This window comes from Chelonoidis abingdonii, chromosome 3, assembly GCF_003597395.2.
Source record: "Chelonoidis abingdonii isolate Lonesome George chromosome 3, CheloAbing_2.0, whole genome shotgun sequence".
In the NCBI taxonomy this organism is placed as follows: domain Eukaryota; kingdom Metazoa; phylum Chordata; order Testudines; family Testudinidae; genus Chelonoidis; species Chelonoidis abingdonii.
In genome coordinates this window covers 205510295-205533399 of record NC_133771.1, presented here as the reverse complement: position 1 = coordinate 205533399, position 23105 = coordinate 205510295, and the positions used below count along the sequence as shown (strand labels likewise).

The 23105-nt window shown below is 38.8% G+C and overlaps 1 protein-coding gene across 3 annotated transcripts in view; it reads left to right on the top strand.

Annotated features, from left to right (window-relative positions):
- The window catches only part of MACROD2 (mono-ADP ribosylhydrolase 2), a 1390378-nt gene that overhangs the window by 246149 nt on the left and 1121124 nt on the right, over positions 1 to 23105 (top strand). The gene's annotated exons all lie outside the window — the stretch shown is intronic.

The window sequence follows — 23105 nt, the reverse complement described above, 5'->3', positions numbered from 1 at the left end:
GGATGGATGAGCAAGGAAAGCTACCTCTTGGAAGTCAGAACATGTAGGGAAAAAAAGTGAAAACTTCCAAAAGCCAAACAGAGTTGGATCTTGCAAGGGAAATTAAAATCAATAGTAAAAAATTTTATAGCTATATAAATAAAAAGAAAACAAGGAAAGAAGTGAGACTGCTAAACACTGAGGGTGGGGTGGAAATTAAAGATAATCTAGGCATGGCCCAACAACTAAACAAACTGTTTGCCGGAATTTTTAATAAAGTAACAAGGAGCTTCTGGTTAGTAGCAGGGTGGCTAATGAAAATAAGGATATGGAAGTAGAAATTACCATGTCTGAGGTAGAAGTCCAACTGAAACAGTACAATGAGACCAAATTGCGGAGGCCTAGGTAATCTTCATTCAAGAACATTAAAGGAACTTGGACATGAAATTACAAGCACAATAGTAAGGATTTTTTAAGGAATCCATAAACTCTTGGGTTGTAGAGAAAGTACTTACGACACAGAGATAAATGGCAATTGGGATAAAGGATCTTAGGGGTAGTGGCAGGGTGGCTAATGGAAATGAAAATGTGGATGTAGAAATTACCACATCCGAGATGGAAGTCAAACTGAAACAGCTTAATGGGACTAAACTGGGAGGAGAGGGCAGATAATCTTCATCCAAGAATATTAAAGGAACTGGCACATGAAATTGCAGGCCCAATAGCAAGAATTTTTAATGAATCTGTAAATTTGGGGGTCATTCCCTCTGACAGGAGGATTGCTAATATAGTACCCATTTTTAAGAAAAGGAAGATAGCTTCTGGAAAACTATAGGCTTGTTAGTTTAACTTCACTTGTATGCAAGATTTTAGGACAAATTTTGAAAGAGAAAAAGGCACAGAGGTAAACAGTAATTGGGATAAAATACAACATGATTTGACACAAGGTAGGTCATGCCAGACTAATCTGATCTCTATTTGAAAAGATAACTGATGTTTTAGACAAAGGAAATGCAATAGATTTAATCTACCTGGATTTTGGTAAGGCATTTGATATAGTTCCACATGGGGATTATTAGTTTAATTGGAAACAACGGGGATTAATATGAGAGTTGAAAGGTTGAGAAGGAACAGATTAAAGGGGAGACTACAATGGGCCATACTGAAAGGTGAACTGTCAGGCTGAAAGGGAGGTTACTAGTGGAGTCCCTTAGGGATGGTTTTTGAGACTGACCTTGATTAACATTTTTATTAATGACCTTAGCACAAAAATTCAGATTGTGCTAATAAAATTTGTGGATGACAAAGTTGGGAGGTATTGCCAATGCGGAGGAGGACCAGAATATCATATAAGAAGATCAAGGTGACCTTGAAAACTGGAGTAATAGAAAAAGGATGAAATTTAATAGTGAAAATTGCAACCTCATGGATTTAGGCAGCAAAAATTCTTGTTAATATCAGCTGAGGATTTATCAGTTGGAAAAGACAGAGGAGGAGAAAGACATGACTTTAATGGTTTATCACAGGATGACTATGAGCTGCCAATGTGATGCAGCTATGAAAAAGGTTAATGCAATCCTAACATGCATCAGGCGAGGTATTTCCAGTAGAGATAGAGAAGTGTTGATACTATTATACAAGGCACTGGTGAGAACTAATCTGGAATACTGTGTGCAATTCTGGTCGTCCATGTTTAAGAAAGATGAATTCAAATTGGAACAGGTGCAGAGAAGGGCTACCTACTAGGATGATCGGAGGAATGGAAAACGTACCTTATGAGAGGAGACACAAATAACTTGGCTTGTTTTGCCTAACAAAACCAAGGCTGAGGGGAGATATGATTGCCCTTAGAAATACATCAGAAGTATAAGTGCCAGGGAAGGAAACAAGTTGTTTAAATTAGGTGCCAATGCTGACACAAGAACAAATGGATAAAAACTGTCCTCAGAACAAGTTTAGGCTTGAAATTAGATGACTGTTTCTGACCATGAGAGGAGTGAAGTTCTGGAACATGGAAGGGATGGTATATAAGAAATCTGCAACTGCCAGTAGTAAATATCCCCAATGGCTGGTGATGGGATACTAGATGGGGTGGGCTCTCAGTTATTTCAGATTGTTTCCTGGTGTCTGGCTGTTGGGTCTTGCTGAAATGCTCTGGGTCTAACTGATCACCATATTTGGGGTCGGGAAGGCATTTTCCCCTGGGTCAGATTGGCAGAGACTTGGGGTTTTTTTTTTGCTGCCTTCTGCAGTGTGGGACATGGGTCACTTGCAGGTTTAAACTAGTGCAAATGGTGCATTCTCTGTAACTTAAAGTCTTTAAATCATCACTTGAGGACTTCAGTAGCTGAGCCAGAGGGTATGGATCTGTTACAGGAGGGGTGGGGACGATTCTATGGCCTGCAATGTGTCGGAAGTTGTACTAGATGATCATGATGTTCCCGTCTGGCCTTAAAGTTTATGGGTCTATGATTACATCCTTCTTTTTAAAAAGCTCAAATCTCCTTCCAACCTTTTTTGTTTTATGCATCATGAGCTGAATTCTCCAAAGGTTCTTTCAAATGACTATGTTACAAGTTTAGCAAGTAGTAGTGTGTTGTTTATATTATAAAACCAGAATCATTTGGATGTTTGTTCTTCTACCATCTGACATCTCTGCTTAAATGATGTGACTGCTACAGACTGCGAAGATTGAATGCCGAGGGTTATGCATTGTCGTGTTAAGTGTCTATCTCATTAAATACAGGGGGTTGGACTAGATGACCTCCTGAGGTCCCTTCCAACCCTGATATTCTATGATTCTGTGATTCATTGCTCAGTTGAAAGGATAATGAAAAGATTTTTATGGTTGCAAGAATTATCTTTATAATAGCAAAATTACTTTCCTCCTAATCCAAACATGCTGGGCTCTTGTCATCATTTCCAAACAATTCGCCTTCATGTTGAGACTAACTTGAAACACTTCAACCCTGAAGATATAGAAAAATTTAGAAAGTTAAGTGACTGAAAACAAAGTCTTATAATGGAAAGTGTAGCATAATCTTAACTACAGCATTTGCTACTGCTTCTAGTATAATATGACATGATTAAGCACTGAATTTAAATTAACTTTAAAAAGAAGATGCTTAGTTTCATGCCAGCAGCACACACAATTGGTGACTAAAAAGTTCTGTACCAGATTTTTCTATCCTTCTTTTCACAGAGGAAGAAAGATGTACATAGACTCTTTGTATTTCTGGGAGAGGAAATGTAGCACAATAGGCTGTTGAAGGGAAGCAATTCCCATAATCAGTTTTCTGTTCTACTTATTACCAACTGGTCAGAACTAGATTTTAATTAAATTTTAAGGGATAAAGGACAATAGTGCATGCTAAGGATGGAGAGTCAGCTTAAACTTTGAATTTCCTGGCTTTCATTGGTTTCTGTCACTACCTCAGTGTTATTTAAATGTAGGATTTTAGATGTGATTTCCTTTCATGGACGGTTATAACTGTATTTTGTTTTTAGAGTCATTCAAATAGTTCCTTTTTGGTTTAGAGAACAAATTATTTATTCAATAATAGACCACAAGGACGTTGGCTCTGTTAAATCCCCACTGAGTGCCATGATCAGTAGACCTTCAGAATGGTAATCAGGCATATGTTGTTGCTGATTTCTGGATGTTTTAAATTAAACCTTTGATATGTATTTAATTTGAAGTGTACATCACTGAGTACCTACAGATTTTATTTTAATAACTGAGTGGTTCATAGCTATAGAGGTTTGTATAAGATTCATTTTCATAGATCGTATATCTGAAGGCCAAGACCAATATGATCTCTCTAATTTGACCTTGTATGTAATGTAGTTCAAAGAACTGCCTCCCATAATTTCTCTGCGTCCATAATTTATTTATCCTATAGCATATCTTTTAGAAAGATAAAGTGATGGAGAATTCTCCACATCCTTAGGAAAGATGTTCTAATAGTTAATTATTCTCACAGTTACAAATGTGCCTTTATTTCTAGTCTGAATTTGTCTAGCTTCTGTTTCTGACCCTTTACTCTCAATATCAGTTTTCTGCTAGATTAAATAACTGTCTGCTATCAGAACTCTTAGAATGTAGCTACTGGTAGACTGTGATCAAATCACTTCTTAGTAGTCTCTTGGATAAAATCAATTGATTGAAGTTCTTAAGTCTCTCACTATAAGGCACTAGATCTCAAATCCTTGTTGGTTTCTTCTGAATTCGTTCTAATCTACCAACATCCTTTTTGAAGTGTGGACACCAGAGCTGGACACAATGTTCTAGTAATATCTCACTTGTGTATTCAGAAGTAATACTAACACCCACTTCCTATTTGGAATTCCCTATATTGTACATCCAAGGAACACGCTTGTCTTAGTTACACCATCTGATGGAGAGCTCATGTTCAGCTCATATATCCTGACCCCAAAGATCTTTTCAGGGTAACTACTTTGCAGGGTACAATTGCCATTTTATACATGCAAGCTATGTTCTTCGTTCTTATATTTAATGACCTTGTATTTGGCTCTGTTAAAACTCTCTGTTTAAGTGAACCTACCTTAACAACTGATCCAGTTTGTTTTGTATAACTGATCTGACCACACCATTGCTTACCACTCCACCCATTTTTGTATAATGTGCAAATGTTACCCTCAAGGATATTATACTTTCTTCCTAATCATTGATGAAGGGACTGAATAGCAGTGGTCTGAGAACAGGTACCTGCAGAACACCACTAGGAACACTTCTGTTGAATGTCACTTTTTGAGATCTATTAGTTAGCCAGTTTTTAATCAGTTTAATAGGGGCTACATTTATTTTTGTATAGTGCTATTTTGTATCAGAATGTCATGTGGGACTAAGTCATATTAATTACAGAAGTCTATTATGTCAACAGTTAACTTAGGATTTTTTTTATAAAAAAAGAAAACTAAAGCTGTTTTAATTATTTATGATGTCCCTTTAGAAGCCCACACTCATACCTTAACACATTTTCTTTTGTACCGGCAGTGTCCTTGTTTCTTCTCCTGCAGTAAGAATGACACTTGTTAGTTAATGTATGCTACCATAGGAACCGGAAATGTTATTTTTGGAATTACCCAAAAAGTAATCTCTTCCTTTAGAGAATAATGTAATAGATAAACAAAACTTCATTAAAACATCTTTACATCTTTAGAATTTAAAGATCTTTCAGTACCCGCTAACAATTTAGGGCCTAACTACAAATTAAAATTGAAACCTTTTTTGTTTTTTAATTTGAAAAATATTTGCCTCTAGACTAAGACTTTGAGACTAAGACTTTATATGGTTAATTGTAATGCAGAGCAAGTTATTACTGGCTAAATTATGAACCATTTGAAAATAGAGACTTCTACTGGCACATCTTTAAAGTGCACATTGCTTACACAGTTATGCATTGTAAAGCAAGTAATACTAATCTTCCTAATTATTAAGGTTGTAAATAATTGGAATAAGAATTGGCATAAAATTTTGTTAGGGCATGTTCCTGTCTCTTATTTTTTCTTTCTCATTCAAAATATATGCTGCTCTTCCACAGACTGTTCCAAATAAGTATATAGACCTTATTCATTACTGCACAACTTGATGAAGTCTCTAAAAGGGAAGGATAGGTAACAGTAGACAGTTTTATAAAATGCAGTCCTAGAAATATATTTACATATTCTTCCTAAATATACCTCCAAAAAACCGTGAATTGAGAGTAGAAATGATGATTTTGTGAAAATAGGACTTTAGGTTTAAATGTTGAAATATGAAATGGAATGTAACCAGAGATTCTCTGCTTTTCAAAATGTGCATATACAGTAAATGGATGGTAGGAAGTTTGTTAAATAGTTTTTGACTATTTAACATATTCTACACATATTGCTTTACTCTTCAGAGATTTGTTTTGTGCTTATTAAACATTAAAAAGCTCAATAAAGTATGTTTTTAATTTTAACAGATAAAAATTATTTCAGCCAGTATTGCTTATCATATAACAATGAAGCATTAGCGCAATTGATCTGCTGACCTTAATTCCCTGGAAGCTGTCACATTTCTTCTTTATTCCTTTGTCCATTCTAACAATGTGACCCAAAATACTACAGAGCTTTAAAGTTTCTCAGCATTGTAAGGTCAAGCTTTGGTCACCATAGTTACAGTTTAGATCTGTGGGTCAAGGGTCAAATAGATTAATGATGTCAGACACATCTTTAAATGGTTCTAACACTACTTCACCATGCGGTAAGCAGCTGAGCATATTTGATATGACAAAGACCTTCTTAAGTCTTGCTAATAGGAGGATCTTTGGAGATATCTGCTAGAAAAGTCTTTTCTGTTGTGCAAGAATGTTCAATATTGAGCAATGGTGGGCATCAGCAGTGGGCCATTTCAATTCAAATTGTCTGAAGTAGATTGCAAAGACTGGCTAAATGGCTTACACTACCACTGCCCCTTCCTTCCTGTTTATCTGATTCCTTTGTCCAGTATTCATTCCATTTGGCTAAAAGCCACAAAAGAGGCAGAAAACAGTAAGCTGAAGGAATATATTAAAGTACTTGATAAAATACTTGCTCTTTCATAGCCATGGTATGACATCAAAGCAAGGAATAACGAGGTTTAGATTGCTTTTCTGTAACTTTAAGAACCTTTTATCCATATATGTAGTGCTCAAAATATATTTACAAACATACTTAGGTTCTCTGTCTAGGTATTAACTGTCTTTTCATAAGAAAAATTGTAATGCAATTCCCCTTGTGGATAGCAATTTTTAAAAAATATATAATTATATTAAATTACATATAGAAACATACCTACACACACCTATGTTGAAAATACTTTGTTTTGTGGGTTAAAATATCCACACAAATGAGGAGCTGAAAATTACATTAGAGCTTCATTTGTTTTTTTTTTTTTAAATAAAATAGCTGCCTTACCATAACTCCAAGATAAATACTGCAAAGCCCGGCTAAATGGCTTACACTACCACTGCCTGATCATTGTATATGTGGATTCTGCAGCAAGCTAAAGATTTCATGACTGTAAAGATTAAATGGAAAAATCTGTTAAAACATGTTTTTAATTAGGAAAATATGTAAATAAATAACAGTTGCATCATTTTAATTGAGTAAACCTGTTTTTGACTCTATTCACCTGATCCTGTCACAGAAGCATATCACCAATGCATTGTTTCAGCTGAGAGGGAGGGAACCGAACACTTTGGAAGGTGGAAGGTGTTCAATATATAATTAATACTATTGAGGGGTGCAGGGGGGTGTCAGGGTTTGTGATGGTGATGGTAAGGAAGGATAGGGTCTGCAGAGGGAGGATCAGTTGCCTGTGATTTTTTTTTTCACATGACGTTTAAGGGAGTGACAGAATTCTGTGTCATGCCCCTTTCAAATCAGTGAAAACTGTTGCAATGTAGAAATTTGGAAACAAGCTAGTTAGCAATAAAAATTAAATGTTGAACTGTTTCTCACTTCTTAGAAACATTGGTTCAGCAAACAAATACAGTATTACTCTGAGGCATGTTTATGGGATAGTAAATCGTATTTAACTACATTAATGAAAAAATCCCAAACATTAACATGCTGCATCTGCCTTAACGGTATGTGTAGGGAGTTACCAAAACAAAATATATCTATTTTATCTATCGCTAGTATTTATAAGGTACTATTATTTTGATTCTGATACATCATAAGGTTAAACCAAAATGTTGAGATTTCCTTAACATAATATCAAGAGAAAATGTAGTTACGCAGTTTGATTTAGATACTGGTTTTCATTTTGGCTGTCTGAATGTTTCCATTATAGCTCTAAGAGGGAAGAAGGGAGCCTCTACTTTCTCATCCCTTCGTTTTCTGCACATTAGGATGCATTACAGCTTGTTTCTTTACAGCTGTCTGAATAATTTGGCCTAGAGTAAAGTTCCCTCCCATCCATGGAATGTTAATATAGTACTTGACAACTGCCTCACCCGCCACCTCCAACCTTCTAGCCTTTTTACCCATATTGCTTCATTCCTCTCTGTGAAAATCCTCTGTTGTTGTGGGCATTTTTTTTTTCAGATTTAGAAGTTAGTGAGTTTCAATCCTCCATTGTACACATGCATTCTTGCGATTTTACCAGAGTTGGTGACTCTTGTACATGAACTAGATTCATGTGTGAGAAAGATTGAATTTCATTTGAATCAAGAGTTACAGCAAAGGCGCCCAGGTCTGTCCGTCTCAACAAAATAACAAACATGGTTCTTTAAAACTTAGTAAAGTCTGACTACCAAGTAAAAAAAATAAACTGGCATATAAAGGAGTGATATCCAGATGAATTAAATCCTTCAATACTGTATCTGAGCATGTGGTATACAAACAGAAGGCAAGAATCACTAAAAAGTTCAGGCAAATTCAGCAGTTGCCAGCATAAAAAAGGAAAGCAGTTGCATCCAACACGAAATGTTGCTTAGTCACTATATAAGTGGGACCTTACTACTTTCTGTGCTATACTGCTGGCACAGCTGACATTTGTACTTTTGCCATCCCAAAAGAGTGAGAGTTTTTTCTTCACAGTGTCACATCTTCAATGTAAATATCTTGGGTGGCACAAACTGTTCCTCTTGTTTCACTACAAATGTACACAAATTTCACTAAGATATAGTAATCATCTTAAAGAAAGCTTGAAGTGCAAAATGGATAAGCACAACTTAATTTAGTAGTTCATCTATATCCTTGCAAATGATATACTGAATTGTTCTGATTGTATCCCATCACATTTCAGCTTCACTATTTCATTGCTGTTTATATTAACGTCCATTAATTTATGATGTTTTGACTGAAAGTTTAAAATGGTCATGAAAATTACTTTGATCATTTCTTGATTCTAAAATAAGTGTCAGCGTTGGGCTGTTCTGTTTCAGGAATGAATTAGCTTTAATCCACAGTAATGTAATCCTTAAAACCTATATGTCAAAGATTGAATTTTGACTTTGAGAATGCGCTTTGACATGAATATATGTTAAAGTTTTAAATTTTATATTTTATTTGCTGATTTTAATAAACATGTAACAGAGCACAGAGTGTGGGGTAGATCGCCATTTATTCATTGAACTCGGCAATTATGTTACATGTGTTTTTGCTTTTGTTATGTCAGATACATTTGTTCCACTTTAAAATAAATATATGCAAGTACAGCAATAAATCTATAAATGTAATAAAGTGTGAAAACTTGCTTCTTCCATGTACACGTTAACATTAAGAATTTGAAGACCATACTCCAGTCTTTTAAATTAGCTGTGATTAAAATAATCTAATGGTGTGAGAATGTAATATGCCTATATATGTTTAGCCCTGCTGAGTAATGCATCTGGAAACTTCTCATAAAGCTTAGTTGATAACGTTTTCATCCTTTGAAAGGTTACCACCCAAAATATCTGACATGACTCTGATTTCCAATAACAGTGTGTAATTATGAAGGTCTATTTAGTCACCAACATATATAAATCACTTGTATGTTGATAGAAAAATAGAACTTTATGTTTGGCAGTTCTACGTGTAAATCCTGAATCCGTGATTGGTAGACTGGATGCCAAAGCCTACTACGAATTTTTTTTTCATCTGGTTTAAAGCTATATTTATGATTTGCTGAGTTCAGAGCTACAGTATTCAAGCTAGTTGGAGGTGGCGGACTTCAAAGGATGTAGGAAAGGGAAGGGGGAGGCATTTATTTAATGCCAAAAGAAAGACATACACTTCTAATTTGTATAATAAGGAAGACTGAGAGGTTCAGCAACAAAAGGTGAATAAACTGTTGTAAATTTGCAGTGAGCTGTTAAAGAGCTATTACGTTCCATTCTAGAAGCAAAATGAGTTAATGAGAATTAAGGGTAATAAAAAGGGATTTTTTTGAAGCATGCAAGAAAATAATACAGAAAGTAAGCCCATAATTAAACAAACATAGGGACACCAAATCAACAATGATTAATACACAGCTGCACTACTTAATTGTTCTTTAGTACTTAGCACTTACATAGTACTTAAAAAAAAAACCAAACCCTCCCCCAATAAAACCCTGCCTCTCACAGTACCTTAGTTATTTGGGTATATTTTATTCTCGTTTTACAGGTGGAGAAATTGAGAAGCACAGAGTTTAGGAATTGCCCAGGGCTAAGGGAGTCAGTAGTAGAGCCAAGATTGTAATTTACTTTAATCAGTGTTTATTGAAAATAGTAAAGGAGGGTATGGACCATGAGAAAGTAATGAAGACCATGTCAGTATAGTCCCTTCTTGTTCTGGGCAGTAACTGAACTCCTTTACACATTCCCAAATAGTGTTTTCCAGGGTTTGCCACATCATGCTGGTGACTGCTGATGGGCCCCTGGGCAGTGGCAGTGGCATCAGCTGGTCCAATAACATGCTTCTCTTTCCATGCCAATGCAGACTCACCCCGTCACTGGACCTTGGTTGCCAACACTCAAAGTCACTAGAATATCCGCCTTTGTGCGTAAGAAAAACAATCTGTGCACACAGATCCATACCACCACCTCCATGGCTGGTCTTCCAACATCTGAAATGAAATCACAACACATTAATGTTGACTTACCAGCCAAGGTTGCACACATGTATTGTATGCTTCCAAATGCCAGTGCCCAATTGTCAGAATTGCCTCTGGCCCCATATCCAGCTGTACCACTGTTGTTGTGGCCCCTGATTGCAGATGAGTGGGAACCAAATTCCTTGGGGACAGAACCAAGCTCACAGCCTTTCCGAAAGATAACAAATGCTCCTCAGGCTTCTTCATCAGTTGTTGACCATCGCACGTTTAATATCCCTGATTGTCCCTGCCGGTGTACATCACACAGTTCCAAGCCCCCCCTCCCCCCCACTCTCTCTCTCTCTCTCTCTCTCTCTGCCCCTACAGAACCCAGGCATTAGCTCGTTGATCCAGAAAGCACCAAAATTGCTTTTAGGTATGCTGGTCTGAGCAAGGCAGCATAGATTGCTGAGAATGTTAACTGTGATGTGCCCCACATGACTGCTGCATGGGGCCATTGCAATACAACCACCCTGCCAGACACCTTTGAGTGAAAACTGCTGGGTGGATATGGATAACCATGTAGCCATTGACAAATGTAACAGCCAGGAGGTGATTCCAAGATTTCTGAGGGTGTCAGTTGACAGATTGCCCATGAGGCCATGTACTGCACCACCCGCAGCTCTGTAATGGGCCATTCGGTGACCAGCCTTCCTGCTCTTGTAATTGCTTGAATTTGTTAAAACTTGTCTCATAGCTCTGCCATGTGAATGGAGGCAATGGATCTCCATGCTATGTAGCTAACCATCCTACCTCCCATTCCTGCCCTCATCCTGGTTCCATGTAGCTAGCGGCATCCACTTAGGTTCTTGGCTGGGCCCTGGTGCCAGCTTCTGAAACCCGTTATGTAAAAGTGAGGCAAGGCATCTGCCAGGCCAGTATAAACCCAGGAAAGGTAATAAAGTAATGGATACTATCCTGGAGACTATTTGTGGATCAAGCCCCAGGAGGAAAACCTGCATGTTATGTACAGGCCATTGTATGAAGGGCCCTGCTATCCTGTTTCTTTTTTTTTAAAACACATCACCCAACCATGCCCCTAGTTTATAATGTGTTTGTTTGACAGCAGCTTACATACCCCATCCATGCCCAGGACGTCTAGTGTTTTTGTTTGACAGTGTGTTGTTTATAGTCCCTGTAAACAGAATCCTAAAGCCATGGTAATCTGCTCCCATCTGCTTTATTAAGGTACTTCTAAATGAGCACCCTTAACATCTCCAGCTGAACTGGAAGTGGTGCCCTTGCCAACTTATAGGTGGCACTTGATTTAACTCCTATTCTGGTTCCCCCAGGAACTTTTTAGTGTTGCCAGTTTTGGTTAGACGTATCCCTGGAGATTTAATTACATGACATAACTTTTAATTAAAAATTAAACTTTAATTCCTGGAGACTCCAGGCCAATCGTGGAGGGTTGGCAACTCTAGACCCTTTCCTTACCCCAGTGGCCTGAACATGCTGCATGCGCCCCAAAATCTGCAAACATTCCTGCTCTCATGGATGCCTGCACCTTCCCAAAGCCTGCACCCAATGCCACGTGTATCTGTTGCTGCACAGACACATCTCTGCTTTCTTCATTGCCCTCAGGTCTTGTATTCAGCTGAGACAAACACCAGTGCTCTAGGCAATCCTGTATACTTTGAAAACTCCAAATGCTGTGAAGACAACCTTAGAAACAACAGCCTTAACCACTTGCATGAAAATTCCTGCCAACCAAGGTAGAAGGTGGCTTCCCTTGGAGTCCCCCCAAACCATGAACCTGAGGAGGAGACGGGGCTGCCTTTGTTAATGAAACAGAACCCCCCCGGCTCATCTGCCCCTGTCCAAGCACCATCCCCGTGCCCCAGTTGCATGGCCCCTACCCCTGACTGCTTGCCGCTGACTCTGACACCACCACCACATAGGTCCTGTGTAGCCTTTGAATCCCCCCTCCCTTTTTTTTCCAGTGCTAGTGCTGAGCCTGACAGAAAAGGAAGAAGTGAAAATTCCCTGGATCTACCCTGCCCGCCCCAAGCAAAAACCTGAAGCCAGCTCCTAACCCAATCATCACAGCTCAGTTACTATCGGGGTAGTGGGGGCATTTTGCTGTCTCCCTCCCTCCTTCTCCTTCTACCTATACCCCAGGATAGTATGTCCCCTAGAGCAGACTAACTAGGTAACTCCCCCTCCCTTTTTGGCACCACTAATGTGCTCCTGCCTATCTCTGCATGGACTGAGGGAAGGAGGGAAAGGGGGCTACCTCTCCCTCTTGGTCTCCCTCTTCACTGCTCTCTGTCCTGCCTCCACAAGGAGCCAAGCTGAGCAAAATTGCCCCCCACTGTTCCCTGCCCTTAGCAGGGAAAACTTAAGGTACGCTTCAGGCACAGAGCCCCCTTTTAAACCCTGCATTCCCAGCAGATGAGTCAGCGACCACACTGACCCTTTTGCAGCAGTTTTCATCTCTCTCCTGCCCCCACCCCAACCATAAAGCATTGCCATCTAGTAAAGTTATATTTAAGGTCCTGTGAAATAATGAAACAGCTTTTCAAAGGAAAAACTAGTAGCAATGGAGAATGGAGCCATAAGCAATAAGCAACACAGTGTTATCAAGAACAAATCATTCCAGAAAAACTTAATTGCTGTTTGATATTATTATATTATTGGGCAAAGGGAACACAGTAGACAGAATATAACTTTACTCTTTTCTGTCACACTAAATATTATCTGAAAAATGAATTCAGATTTGGTAGTTTTCAATGATTTGAAAACTATCTGAAGAATCATAAGCAGAGTAACAAAAGACCATGCATTAAGTTGTAAGTAGGTTTCCAGTTGGGTGCTATAGAGATCACAGCAATCTGGAAGGAGGAATAATCTGCACATTTATTCAGTTTGCAGGTAATTGGGAGGTGTTCAAAACACAAAAAAAATAGAGAAATAATACAAAGAGAGGTAGAGAGATTTGAAAACTAAACAGGAAGAAACAAAACTGGTTTTCATCCTCCAAAAGTACAAGTTAGTAGCTATAGAAAAAAATATCTGAAACCTAGTGAGAAGGGGGCAGAACCAGGGAAGCAGTAATGCTAAAACAGACCTAGGGTTGATAGTGGACAGTAAACTGGATAAGAGAACCTCTACAATGTAGCCAAACTTTGAAGGACTCAACATTTCAATAGCAATGTCCCTGTGCAACACTGTGACATTAAATAAACCCATTAAATAAACCTGATAACTTCTTGCCGCAAGAACACAAAGACTAATGATCCATGTGCCCTTCCAGGCTGCTGGATCCTCTATTCTATATATCTCTGTCCATCAAGTCTAGGAGGCCAGTGAGTGCAACCACTGCTGTACTAGACTTGTGAGTGGTGGCCCCATTCACGTGAAAACTCATGAAGGATACACAGGGAAAGAGAGGGCCTGATGCTGATGGGCATGATTCAAGATGAGATGCATGGCAGATGCAGTCCCCATTGGGACAGAAGCCCGTATTCCTAACCCCATTCATTTTTAGTACACTTTCATTGTTTTAGATTGAAATTAAAGGGACACGGGAACTACAGGCTTAAGTTAGGAACTAAAACTGTGGCTAACATCAGTTATGTTTTAGTATTATGAGAGTGGAGAAACATTTGGAGTCACAGATAATTAAAAAATAGCAAAAAGAAATCTTTCCCAATTCAAGATCTTAATTGGAGCCAATAAAAATGACTTTGGGAGAACAGTTACCCCTTCACTATTGTTTTGCATTTTCAAAGACATTGGAGATAAATCACTTTTAATCCTATATTTACTTTGAAACCAGCTAACACACAGAGCTATGTTTTTTCATTAGTGGTATTATTGGTTCTGTGTGCTAAAACACTGACCAAGATTCTTTAGTCAGAACAGATGTGTTTGCCAAGTGAAAGTTAAAAAAAAAACATCTCTCTAAACAAAAGATGACAGTTAAAGTTCCTTTTTGCCCCAAAGTAAACATTGGTGAAGCAGATTGTAGAGAAATTAAAAAGTAAAGCAGAGGAAGGTGTTCTTTCCATTAATTTTCCCTTTTTACATTTCCTTGCATTTCATAGATTTTCATCCCTTAATTAGAAGTGCAGTCATTTGTGTATACTGAAGGATAGAAAACTAATACAATGGACTTACTTTCTCTTACTAAAATGGACTTGATATTTTTAAAAAATACTCATCTTTTAGTCAATGTTCTGACAGAACCTTCCTCAACTAGCATGTGCTGACATTGGAAAAAATCCCATTAAAAAAAGGAAGAGCTTTTCCAGTCCAAGGCTGTGTTTAGAAGGGTCTTCAAGAAAGTCCAAGGAGTAGGACTACGAGGCACGTTAGACCTCATTCCCATCGCTGTGTGCACAGCTCCTACTGCCTTCTCAATTTCAGCTTTGCCACAGTAATTGGAGGGTTGCTTTTTAACAGTACGAGGTATACTATGCTAGATGGCAATTTGATTTTTTTTATCAAGATAACTGTGATCTTTAAAGAGAAATGTGTGTTCCTTTCAGATTGGCTGTGAGGTACAGAGAACATCACCTTTACATTGCTAATTCAAAACAGTTACCATCTGATAACTGTTTTGCGATTTATGTGAAATGAATTCATGGTCTGGCTGGTGCTTATGGGAGAGAGATTCCCATTACACTAAATAGCAAACCACAGGTGGCGCTAATGAGCACCCATTTGGGTAACTTGGTATAGAAGCTGAGGATCAAATGCGTAAGGAAACTGCACAGTTGTCTCATTGCTAGATAGGATCCCTCCTGGGCATATTTGAGGTACATGGTGAGATGAATATAGTTGAACTGCTCAATAATAGCAATCATAATGTAATTAACTTTAACATCCTTGTAGGAGAAAATACCAAAGAAACCCAACACTGTAGCATTTAACTTCAAATAGGAGAACTACACAGAAATGAGGATGCTAGCTAAATGGATATTAAAAGGAACAGTCATGAGTGAAATACCTGCAAGCAGCATGGGAACTTTTAAAAAACGCTGTAATAGAGGCTCAAACTCTATTCCCCAAATAGAAAAAACAAACAAACAGTAAGATGCCGCCATGGCTAAACAGAGTAAAAGAGACAGTTACAGACCAACACATCTTTTAAAAATTGGAAATCGAATCCTACACTTGAAAATAGAAGGGAACATAAGCTCTGGCAAATCAAGTTTAAAAGTATAATGAGGGAGGTCAAAAAAGAATCTGAAGAGTAACAAGAAAAAACACGAACACTACCGGTAATTTTTTAAGTGCAGCAGAAGCAGGAAGCCTGCCAAACAGCAGGGTTGCTGGACAACTGAGGTGCTAAAGGAGCTCTCGAGAAAGATAGGGCCATTGTGGAGAAGCTAAATGAATTCTTTGCATTGGTCCTCACTATGAAGGTTGTGAGGGCGATTTCCACATCTAAACTATTTTTAGGTAACAAATATGAGGAACTGTCCCAGTTTGAGGTATCAGTAGAGGAGGTTTTGGAACACATTGATAAATTAAACAATAATAAGTCACCAGGACCAGATGGTATTCACCCAAGAGTTTTGGAGTAACTGAGATATGAAATTGCAGATCTACTAACTGTGATATGTAACCTATCACTTAAATCAGCCCTGTACCAGAGGAGGCAGACCACCTTTTCTCATCCCCCACTCCACGCCCTCCCCCAAGGCTCTCTGTCCTGCCCCACCTCTTCCTGCCCCTGTTCCGCCCCCTCCCTGAATGCAGCCTCCCTGAGTGCGAACAGGTGATCGGCAGGTGGCTGGTGGGTGCTCACTATTTTTTTTCTTGATAGGATGTGGAGTTAATTTTATTTCCCCATACTCACAGAGAATTATTCTTGGAGCCAGGATTAAAATATGTTTCCGCCATGTTGTTGATATGAATTCGAGATTAAAAAACGGCATATATCATTTCCATTATATGTTAATATTTAACTGGTTCTGTAGATTTTACATACCGGTATATAATAAATGAAAGGTCTCTTCTGAAAGACTCTGCTCTCAATCACAGGGTACATCTACACTACGGGATTATTCTGATTTTACATAAACCGGTTTTGTAAAACAGATTGTATAAAGTCCAGTGCACGCGGCCACACTAAGCACATTAATTCGGTGGTGTGCGTTCATGGTCCGAGGCGAGCGTCGATTTCTGGAGCGTTGCACTGTGGGTAGCTATCGCCATGAGGTCTCCCGCAGGTCTCCCCGGCCTGGAGGAATTGGTGAGATCCGGTGCCTTGTGAAATGGGGCAAATAAATCTTGTCCGCGAGGTGGTTCTGGGTAAAAGTGTCTATCAGCTCATTTGCCGTCGTCCGGGAAAACAACAGGCAGACAATCATTTTCTGCCGCCCCTTTCTCTGGATTGCCTGGCAGATTCATAGCACGCAACCGTGTGGAGCCAGTTCAGCTTTTTTTTACTGTCACGTATTGTACCTGGATGCCGCTGACAGAGGCGATACTTGGAGAAGAATACACAAATAAATTTTGTTTTCCTATGATAGCAGAGACGGTTATCAGGTCGTTCTTTATACCGTCTGCTGCATTATAAATGGCAATGAGATAACGGATTGCGTTCAAGACCCCACTGCTTCGCTGTACCAGATCATCCGATGGTAATCCATGTGGTTGCCCCTTGCTGGAGGTCTGGCGGGGGGGCGCAAATGGCAGAATAATGTATATCTCCTGAGTCCCGACGTCAATCTCCTCCTTGTGTTGGTGAACTGAAATAGAGTCCAGTCCTGCTAGAAGTTGGAGAGTAGCAATAGTACTAGAGAATACCAGATAATGTACAAGAGAGCGCAGCGCTCCAATTTTCAGATCCACGAAATGATTGAGTCTGTGGATTCCATTCACAGGGGTGCCCCTGCAACAACCCCCACCCGTTGCTCCCTCCTCCCACCTTGCTGGACTACATGCCAGTTGTCCCCCCGCATTGTGTCATGAAGTTATAAAGAAGTGTAAGGAATAAGAAAACAGTTGACTTGTTAGTGAGATAATGAGGGGAGGCTGCCTCTAGTTGCTATGATAGTCCAGGCAGGATATTAGCAGTGTTGGGGAAGAGAAGTTCGTCCAGCATACCTCCACTCGCTATCGAATATACAGGCCAAGATAACAGAAGCTTTTGTGCTTTACAAGTGAAAGCGGCCGGGGGCTGATGGAGTCTCTCAGCCCCGTTGCGTGTGAATGATGATGATGACTTACCAGGCCTGCGCTTCATTCTGTACCACTATGGGGAATGACGGGAAAAGTGTATTCTCTTATTTTTACCCAGGCGCCCCCCAGCCGGCCAATCAGTAAGAGGCCAGCAGGAGCATACTCGCTGGCAGATGATCCGGTACGATGCTCGCAAGCAATGAAGTATTGTACTGTCTGCCACAGGGAGGGAAGAGGAGCAGATACTGTGTCTTACATGCCGCAGCATCGGTATTTCTTACCAGCAGCATTCCTAACATGATTATGGGTGACAGTGTAAAAAGCAAGAAACAATTTTTTTTCCCTTTTCTTTTTCACGTGTGTGTGGGGGTAAATTGACGAGCTATACCCGCATGAACCACGCCCGGACAATGTGTTTGAACCTACAGCCTGGGAGCTCAGCAAGATTGCAAATACTTTTCGGATACTTGCTGTGGAGCTGTGGATAGCTCGCAAGGTCCTTCATGTCCCCCCTCCTCCCTCGCATGAAGTCGTCCCATTTATTCTTTGGCTTTCGTGTGTCTGCTTTATGCAGCAAACTGTGTAGCCTGGAGATTTTTTCAAATGCTTTGGCATTTCGTCTTCTGTAACGGAGCTGTGGATAGAACAAGATTTGTCTCCGCCATGCTAACAAAGCGGATCAGATCAAAAGTATCCTCCTGTACGGTCCATGCTGGTTAGCTCTTTGGGATTAAATGCGGACATGCATCCGCCACCGTTGCATAAATCACCGGACTCCACGCTGGGCACAGGAATGAAATTCAAAAGTTTTGCAGGGCTTTTCAACTGTTATAATACCTGGCCAGTTGCATCACGGTTTCGGATGCGTCCAAGAGTGTTCACGGTGGTCCGCCCTGTGGAACCGCCCGGAGGCCAAGGTGGTCGATTGCACAAGTGGAGGAGTCGATACCCAGCCAATTAGTAGAAGCGACTTCTGTATATTGATAGGTAGGATGAAGTCTTTATATTCCCCTCGTCCTTTTAGGTTGCACCATTCAACCCTCATTCGATTATTGGTTATATCCGAGTTTTAGTGCTACTCCTCTCGTTGGGAAGGAGTACAGAAACCGATTTAAAGAGCCTCGTATCGATATAAAGGGCCTCGTAGTGTGGACAGGTGCCGCGTTAAATCGGTTTAACAGTGCTAAAATCGGTTTAAACGCGTAGCGTAGACCAGGCCTTAGTATATAAATTGCATAGGCTGTATATATTCTTGTAATAAAGATTGTAAAATACTTTTAACAAAGTGTTTTTCAGATAACCTACTTAATTGTGCTGTTTTTTCTTTAAGAAGAGTGTAAAATTACATGATCCAACTCCTTCTAAAAATATATATACTATATGAGACAAACTGCCAAGTTATCTGTATTTAGGCTTAAGAATAAGAAATTCATCTAAGTAGAATAACTTTCTTTCTTTATTGGCCTATAGAGATAAATGTTAAGCTTTTCCAACAATATACTCTTTGAATCGATATAACAACATATTAGATCTGCCCAAACCAATTTTTTTTTCTGATAGTGAAATACACTGTTTGTTTTTTCTTGATATTACACCATGGATTGAAATGATTTTATTGAAAAAAGAAAAATACATTTATAAAGTTTTCTGGTTTAAATTTTTTTTATTTTGGGTTTATCTTAAAAGTTAATATTATTGAAAATATGTTCAGAATGTATTTAATCTATTGTCTACTCATTTAAAGAATAGTCTGAATCTAGTTCTGAATCAATTCATATCAAACCTATATTTTACCAGACTAACATTTTTTAGAAAAGAGGAGCAAGAGTTCCTTTAATATGTGTGATCCATAGAGATTACTTTTGATTGAAGTACCTGACCAGTAATAAAACGCATTGTAACTTCATTTAATAATCCATTTTCATAAGGAATCCTGGACTGTGAATTTTGGGCATGAGTTGAATGAAAGCCATGATTGTAGTGGGAAGAAAATAAGAAGTCTGAGGCTCTCAGCTTGTCAGAGTACTTCTGAACACCAGTGATTCTTTTCTCTTCATGTTAATAGTTTGGTTTCCATATGTTTGTTAGTGTTAATGTTATAAAATTTTTGGTATAATTCTATGTAATCACTAAAAGTGATAAAATCTTCTTGAAAACCACAATTATTTCTGCCTTATGTAGTTCAAAGAATTTCTTTTTACTGTTGTACATTTCCATTTATCTGTAGAACTCTCACATGTACATATTTTCTTCCTTTGAGTTATGAATCATACTTTTAATCCTAAATTCATATGTTTCTTTGAAGTTGAAACAAAATTATTAAACTGGAGTTAGTTACAATATTTTGAAGCTGCTGTATGTGATTGTCGTTACACTGTGTAATGCTTGACTTTGCCTCAGGCTACTAACCCTAGCTAGTTAGTAATTCCTTAAAAATTCCCTGAACCAAAGTTGTTGCTGTCATAATTTGTTTTGGACTGAAATGAAGTTGACATTTTCCTTAGCTGTAGCATCTTCTTTCTAGAATGCCACAGGAACAATTGGTTACAGTAGTACTGTAGTTTTACAATGTACATCTAAAGAATTATTTTTGATATAGTAGCCAGTTAGACTTATTGTTTGTTCTGTCAGTGATTCATTTTAATGAACGGATTACAGATCTTTTCTGCATGATCCATACATAACACCTCAGATGTTACTATATTTTCTATATGTGTGTGTGTGTGTGTTTACACACATACACACCCTGGCTAGTCTGTCATGTACTGAATTCTCTCTCTCTCTCTCTCTCTCTCACACACACACACAAAATACATACAGAGTACAAAAACAAAAAAAACAGAAACAAGTTTGCAAGACCAGAAATTTGTTCCAAGTTCATGATGCTGCAAGGAAAGAAAAATATACATAATAAATCCTAACCAACAGAAATACAATGCAATACCAAATGAAATGGTATACAATATTGTATATAATTTTATGGCTGATTTATAAACAACTTGTATAAAACTCTGACAAGAAGGGATTTTCTTTGTCAAAAATGCTTACGTCACAAAATCCTCCCCTTCAACTTGGGGACCAGGTATCTGATCTAGAATCTGAGATTTTCTGCATGGTTGGAATCTACAAAGAAATCTCTATTAACAAGCAGTACAATTACAACGTTATATTAATGATAAATAGAAACAAGAGCATCAGGTTTTACAAAATGCCCCCTCCCATGTCACGTACAGCCCTCATGTCTTCAGCTATAGAGGTCCCTCTGGCAGCCAAACCAGTCCAGACATCCTGTGCCGTATGAAGCCCAGCTTGATGGAGGCAGAGAGATGGATGGAGCCAAAGGATATGATGTTGCATTGGTCCTCTGTTCCACACTGGGGCCACCATCAATTTCACAGAGCAGTTCTGCAGCAGTCCAATGGGCCAGAAAGGAAAGATGCTTCCCCCAAACCCCCTCATATGCGCAACTATTCAGGGTAATGGCAGGGCTGTGGATTTGCTCAAATTACTCAAATCTGCATCTTCTTGAATCACTCTGAATTTCAGTGGGATTGCTTACGTAAGTTAAGCATGTGCATAGGGCTGTGTAGGATTAAGGGCTTGTCTACAGAATCACGTAGACAAATCTACATGTAAATCTATCCCTCACTCACTGTCCTTTTGGACGAGGCTGCCACATGCTAAAAATTCCTTAGTGCGCTTTGATCCACCCTGCTTTGAAATGGGAGAAGATCAAAGTGCACTACGGAACTTTGAGTGCACAGCAGCAAGTTCCACATGACCCTTAATGTTCATGGCAACCTAGTGTAGATTTACACCCTACAAGTAGATTTACACCCTAGCTCTCCATGAACTCCGTGCTCGTCTACACTTGAAATGCTGCAGTGGAACAGCAGCACGTCAGTGAAGACACTACCTACGCTGAGGGGAGGATTCTCTCGTTCGGCATAGATAATCACCTTCCTGAGAGACAGTTACTAGGTCAGTGGAAGATTTCTTCCATTGACCTAGCACTGTCTACAGTGGGAGTTAGGTTGGCTTAGCTATGCCACTTAGGGGTGTGTATTTTTCATACCCTTCAGCAAGTAGCTGGGTTGACGTAACTTGTTAGCGTAGGACCCGCCCTGAGCGTTCATGCAGATAAGCCCTAAGTGTTTAGCAGTGATTAGAAAGATTTTTTAACACTTTTGTTGCAGCTAATAATACTCTGAAAAAAGGAAGTCAATCCAGGAATATGAAAACGACAGTATTTTATAATGGAGATGTACATTTACAAACTTTTATTAAGTGCAGTTCAGGAATCTCCACATTCTCTTTAAAATGCAAAATTCACAAGTTTCTAAGTCTAGACCTATTTTCAAGAAATTCTGATGAATGTTATTGCCATTCCTTTTTTCTGTTGTTTGATTCTTCAGTGTCAAGTTTTTTGTTTCTGGACCTTCGTAGACGAAAATATTGTTGTAGTTGTTTTATAGATTCCTCTACTTGGCTAACTCTTTGAATAAAACCATTTCAGCATCCATCATAAAGTCAAATTATATAAAGTAAACAACGAGAGAGATTTACCTTCCAAAATTCCAGTGCCACAATATTGAGGGGTATGTGGGTGTGAAGAAGTGCTGCAAATAGTAACTGTATCTGTAGACCTCATAACTTTTTTTTGTCCAAATCCATCCTTAAATAATAGTTGAGAGGCTCGTGATTGCATAGTTTGTCAGAGACATCCTTTTTCTTAGAGTAAGGCAGAATATTAACAATATTTAAGAAATAATCGCCGAAAAGGAAGCTTTATCTTTGTTCCAAAAACATTGTTTGTTAAAAGCCCACTGATTATTTAAACCACGAATAGGAAAACACACCACCATTTTTGCCCTTCCAGGGAAACCTTTGTGTGATTCACTAAAACCTCCCACACCAAGCCAATGACCTAGAAAAGCATCATTAGGCAAAATCCATCCTAGCACAAGGAAACTGCCAGTAATGGTAAAATATTAATATTATTAATCTACTCCTCACTCAGTCATTGAAATACAGAACAAAGAAGACTCTGTCCTCCCTTAGTTGTATACTTAGTATAGTCTTATACTTCTAGACTGAGGATGCGATGTCAGTCAAGGCAGACCCCAGGAGCAGCCAAACATACAATACTATGGTACTGCAGCAACCGATGCACAGTAAATAACTGGACATACAGATAACATTTCTCAATAATGTTAAGGGGCTTATTCCTTCACCCTCTCACTTGCAGACAGAAACAATCACAGAACCAGACAGAGACCATACAAACAAACATACAAAACAATACAGAAGTGAGTATCTTACAACTGCATCTATACAGAAATAAGGGTTTTCCAGCTGTGTCTATTGATAAGTGAGTTCTGGCCAGACAGGATGCTAT